Genomic DNA, 6,000 nt, shown 5'->3' with positions numbered 1-6,000 from the left:
AGAATCATAGCTTTAAAAATCAAGTTGAACAGGTTAAGTAACAATTCGTACTCTTACACCTACTGCTGTTTCAAAACCATGAACTCACCCACACTTTCACTAGTAACAAGTCATCTATAATTAGAGAATCTCAAACTGATGTCTTGGTTTTGGTTTGTTTTTAAATTTTGAGTCAATATCAATTACACAATAGATTCACATAAAACTCAGAAATCTGGTTTCTCTTGGAATGTTTAAAAAATCTGGCAACAGTAGACCACACATTCTTGAAAGGCAAAAATCCCCTGGAGCTGACTCACAGCTGTCCCATCCTATACAGGGATGGTACTCTGCAGTTTCTGGGTCTCCATCATGTGAATCGTATGCAGTTTTTGTTCACATTCACACATGGAACTAATATGCTATGTGTCTGACCACTGTTGCTAGCTGCTATATGAGCTCTCTGGCCACTGTAACAGACTATAAACTTGATCTTATTCCCTATTATAATCCTGGTACCTTACTCATTGCCAGTCACGTTGTCCATGCTTAATACCTACTTGTTGAACAAGTAAATCAACAGTATGTACCACAATATGGACTCAGTACAGGGAAATGGTCAATTGCCTGCAATTGTATTTTTGCTTACAGATAATAGGATAATAATCACCTAATTGTTACTCTACTTCTCCCATCCCTTGCCTTCCGCTATATCTTTTAAATTTTGTTTTAAATTTATTTTTAGAGCAAGGAGAAGGAAGAGAGAAAGAGAGAGAGAGAACTATCCATCATTTGCCTCTCACGCGCCCCTTCTGGGGACCTGGACCGCAACCCAGGCATGTACTCTGACTGGGAATCGAACCGGCAACCTTTTAGTTAGATAGGCTGACAGTCAATCCACTGAGCCACACCAGCCAGGGCTAACTGTGCCTTTTCATTTTTTTCCCTTTTAGGTTTTCTGCCTTTTTTCAGAATCAGTCACTTCCTCTGTTGGTTCTAGGTGTGCCATTTTATTGCACTTTACTTTTTAATTTAAAAGAGGATTTTAATATCTGTCATAACTCCCTACTTCAAGTAATCCAACATCTTTCAAGCTGGAGAGAAGTAGAGCTAAAATATCCAGAAAAAAACAATACTTGGTGGTAGTCACTTTGTAAATAGATTAATGGGTTAAAGTGATAAAGTGACCGAATGTCCTGGATTAGTTGGCACAGTACTCAGCTCCTCCTTTTTGTTCTGGTGAAACTGGCCCAGATTTCATTCCAGATTAAGTGTTCTCCAAGTTTTCACCACCAGAAAACTGGGAGGCTGTCAAACTGTAGGTTACATGGCTGAGAAGGTTAGGATCTTCAGGCCAGATGGAGTATAAGGCCAGGGTAACTTCCTTTGGACAAATTCAGGAAGAGATTAATTCTGAAAATGGATGTGACCGGGAAATAATTTCAAGAAGCAGAACATGTGTTGAGGTTACTAAAAACTGAGATCCCAGTAGAGTCTGAATTCTGGAATGGCTTTGTAGGTGTAAGAAACAGAAACAAAATTTATTGAGCCCTCTTATGTTACAGGTATTATGCTAGAGGTTTTAGATGTATTCTTCCGTGATTTAATTCTTATTCCACGCATTTTACAAAGGTGTTAACTAGTTAAAGAACTTGTTCTATATCACACAACTAATAAGTGACAGGACTAGAATACCAACCCAAGTCTCTCTGACTCTTAACCTGTGTTGTTACCATCCCCCCCCCTCCCAAAATGGGCAAGGTACAGGAAAGCACAGTCAATATCAAACACAACTGGATATCAGAGAGTCAGCAAGTGGGAAGCCAGAAGCCAGAAACTCCACACATGGATGACCAGAAAGGAAAAATAACTCCTCCAGGGGCTAAAAACATTTCATAATTATTCAAATATAAAGAGACTACATAAAAATGTTTTTCTCTGGTAGGCTAGATTTTTCTTTTAAGTCCCCAAAGTATGTGTCATTAACCAATATGTGAGGTTGGGCAAGTAACAGACTGTTAGAGCTTCAAATTCTCTATTTTAAAAAATGAAGATAATGCGTAACTCAAATAGTGATGATTAAATAACACAGTAAAAGTTAAACGGCTCAGCTCAGAACACGGTTCAATGTCAGTTAGTGGTAGTGGTCACCATCATATCACTCTTGTTCTCCCCTTAATCTTAAGTATGTAAATTTACTTTGTGATTAAAATACGGTTTTTACAATTCAGCAAAATGGTTGGGCAATGATTTCCCAGATGAGGCATCCATCCTAAGTTCCAATCTGAATTTGAACTAAAAAATTTTGATGCATAATCACTGTGGCAGATTACTTGCAAAGAGGCCACAATAATTCCATATATAAAAAGGGATATATACACACACACATCCCTTTGCAATGCGACTTTGCCACTCCTCTATCAACATGCAGAATTTATTTTCCCATCTCTGACATTGTAGTTGGCCCCGAGACTTATTCTGAGAAAAAAAAATGCAACAGAAATGATATTGTGCAACCATGGAGTTTAGGTTTCAAGAGGCCTTGAGCTTCCACTCATACTGTTGTAGGAGCCAGATCCAATGTAAAGAACTTGGAACACCCTGCTGAAGATATATGCACCAGCCAGCAGCCATCACCAGCATCTGGACATGTGAGTGAGCATAGCTAGCCCACTCAGCCCCAGTCAAGCCATCAGATGATTGCACCCCCATGAATGTCCCAAGGCAATGCCCTCAGAACTACCCAGCTTAATCCAGCCCAAATTGCTGACTCATAAAATTGTGAGTAAATGAATGGCTTTTTTCCCTAAGTCAGTGGGTTTGAAGTGATCTATTACACAGCAACATATTTCTATAGCAATTACCATGTTTGAGTTATTTTTCAAATTAGTAATCTTTATTAAATGAGTACCATAATCAAGGCTCAGGCTAGGTGCAGAAAATGAGCCACTTCCTTGAAATAAGTTTATAATTTATATCAGGAGGTAATGAAGTACTTAAATAACTATCACACAAGGCAATATACGAGAAGAGCCATAGAATAACACAACCATATTGTCATAAGAATTTAAAAAATAGGATCACATTTCTGCCCTGGCTTCTGTGGCTCAGCGGACTGAGCGCCAGACTGAGAACCAAAAGGATGCTTGTTTGATTCCCAGTCTGGGAACATGCCTGGGTTGTGGGCCAGGTCCCCAGATGGGGATGTGTGAAAGGCAAATGATGGATGTTTCTCTCCCTCTCTCTCTTCCCCTCTCCGTAAAATAAATAAATAAAATCCTTTTTAAAAAAAGGATCATTTCTGCTAGAGGTGATAAGGGAAGGATTACTCAAGAAAACATTACAGTTAAGCCCTAAAAAATTTTTGATGGTGAAGGTAGCAGGAGAAGCAAGGGGAAAAAAATGACCTGAGGATTGTTGTGGTCCTGGAAAACAGTAAAGAATGCTCAGAATTTTACCAGTAGTTCTTTTAGGTGAATTATAGTGTGAATTTAGTTGAGGTATGTAATATATATATAATATATATATATATAGTGGGAGAGCCATTCTTCACTGAACAAATATCAAGCAGCAACTTCATTCCAGGCACTACCGCCTACTGTTTTTTAACGTTTTGACTTATCAATTGATTTTTAATTAACTTATTGATTGATTACTTTGAGAAAGGGAGGGAAATACTGATTTTGTTGTTGTATGTGCCCTGACTGGGGATGGAACCCGCAATCTTGGCAATGGAGACAATGCTCTAACCAACTGAGCTCCTGGCCAGGGCTACTACTCTGTTTTTATGCAATAGATGTAGAAGCTAAAACATGTGGAAGCTGAGTTCAAGATCAGAGAAAGTGGTGGAGCTGGGATTAGAATGCATCCAGTCTAACTCCAAAACCACTCTATTATTGGACCATCTCTTTGCCAAGTTAAAAAGTTACAGTAGTCCCTGGCTGGTGTCATCTTTAAATTGAGTGCTCAATGGAACCTTGCAAACCAAAGGATTGCTGGTTCCATTCCCAGTCAGGGCACATGCCTGGGTTACAGGCCAGGTTCCCAGTAGAGGGCGCATAAGAGGCAACCACACATTGATGTTTCTCTCCCTCTTTCTCCATTCCCCTCTCAAAAAAAATAAACAAAATCTTATAGTAGTTACTTAAGATGACAGAAAAAACTCGCACCAAACTAAAATAAACTGTGGCAAATTCATACAATGGAATATAGTAGTAAAAATAAATGTGCTATAGCTATACAAATCAATAAGAAGGGCCCTGGCCAGTGGGTTTGGAGCGTTGTTCCACAAACCAAAAGTTCCAGGTTCGATTCTCAGTCAGGGCACATGACTAGGTTGCAGGTTCGATCCCAGTTGAGGCGCATGCAGGAGGCAATGGATATTTGTTTCTCTCTCATATTCATGTTTCTCTCTCTCTCCCACTCTCTCAAAAAAAAATGGAGAAAATGTCCTTGCTTGAGGATTAAAAAATCAACAAAAAGGAATCTCAAAACACTTAAATATATTTTTAAAGATTTTATTTATTTATCTTTAGAGAGGAAGGGAAGGAGTGAAGGAGAGAAATATCAATGTATGGTTGCCTCTCGTGAGTCCCCTGCTGGAAACTGGCCTGCAACCCAGGCATGTGCCCTGACTGGGAATCGAACTGCAACTCTGTGGTTCGCAGGCCTGCGCTCAATCCACTGAGCTACACCAGCCAGGGCCAAACACTTAAATATTGAGCAGAAAAAGTTAAGAAGATTACAGGCAGTATGATCACATTGGTGTCAACACCAGGCAAAACTATGCAATATATTGTTTAGAGGTAGCTACATACATATATGCAAAACTAAAATGAAAGGCAAAGGAATGAGTACAAAATTCAGGATAGTGGCTTTCTGTAGAAGGGGAGAAAGTGTGACATTAGGGAGAGTCTCAGAGTGCTTCAAGAAGCTGGTTACATTAGTTTTCCATAAACTGGATGTTGTTTTATATTATTTTTCTTTAAATTATACACATAAATTATACACTTATTGTTTACATGATATATGTATAAATATAATAGATTTCACACAAGAACAAAAAGTACTATGGAGCTCAAAAGAGGGAAGTCAGCAACTGAAACGAATCAAGATGTTAAAGAGGGCATTTCAGCATGAGGAACTGGAATAAGCATAGAGGCAGGATCAAGGGGAGAGAAAAGTAGGAAGGAAGCAGGGAGCAAGTCATATTTGCAGTAGCCTATACTTGTAGAGGAATAGTGGAGAAACAGAAATTAGAGGAATCGGCTGGTTAGTTTATTGCATAGTTTACATTATAAAGTGACCAGACTAGGAACCTGGCTTCTCTGAGGATCTCAATGAAGTGAACCATAGGCTTGCTCTTTAACATTCAGTTCATACTACCTTCTATCCCACTGTTTCCATCCAAGATTCCAGTTCCTAGGAGGGTACGATTGATCTAGTAGTCCATCTCTGTGATCTCGGAGATGGTTTTCTGTGTTGGCAGCAGAAGTGAATAGGCAGGTCCTTAAAGGAAAGGACCTACCGTACATTAAGCGCTGCCGGGGGACGGAGGAAGCGGAGGAAGCGGGGAATGCCCAGTGTGGATTCCTCAGTAAACTATGGGACGATTACTTTGTAAACCTTAAAAATTCCCTTCTTCAAATAAACTAATTCTTCACCTAAACGTAGTAATTCAGTTGAACCTCTGGAATCCTTGACTTCACCCCATTATGCTAATTCTCGTTTTGGTGCCTTAAAATTTGTATGTCACTACTACCACTTCTCTCTTAGATAATTCCTAGATTGGTACCCATTGCTTCAGAGATGGAACGCAGAGTAATTATCCTATGCGAAAGATGGGCAGAAAATACTGAAACAAATACTCCTAAGAAAACGACCAAGCTAAGAGCAGAAACCCTGCAAACACGCCCACCGACCCCAAACTGCAGCTCCGTATCTCAGTGAACTGAACAGTATTTCTACTAAGGGCCTAAGGGGCTCCTAAGGGGCAGTGTATGACGTAAGCCGAACTGCACT

The sequence above is a fragment of the Sturnira hondurensis genome, unplaced genomic scaffold, assembly GCF_014824575.4.
Source record: "Sturnira hondurensis isolate 20B ecotype Veracruz unplaced genomic scaffold, ASM1482457v3 Scaffold0016663, whole genome shotgun sequence".
Taxonomy (NCBI): domain Eukaryota; kingdom Metazoa; phylum Chordata; class Mammalia; order Chiroptera; family Phyllostomidae; genus Sturnira; species Sturnira hondurensis.
Note: the sequence above shows the minus strand (reverse complement) of the source record.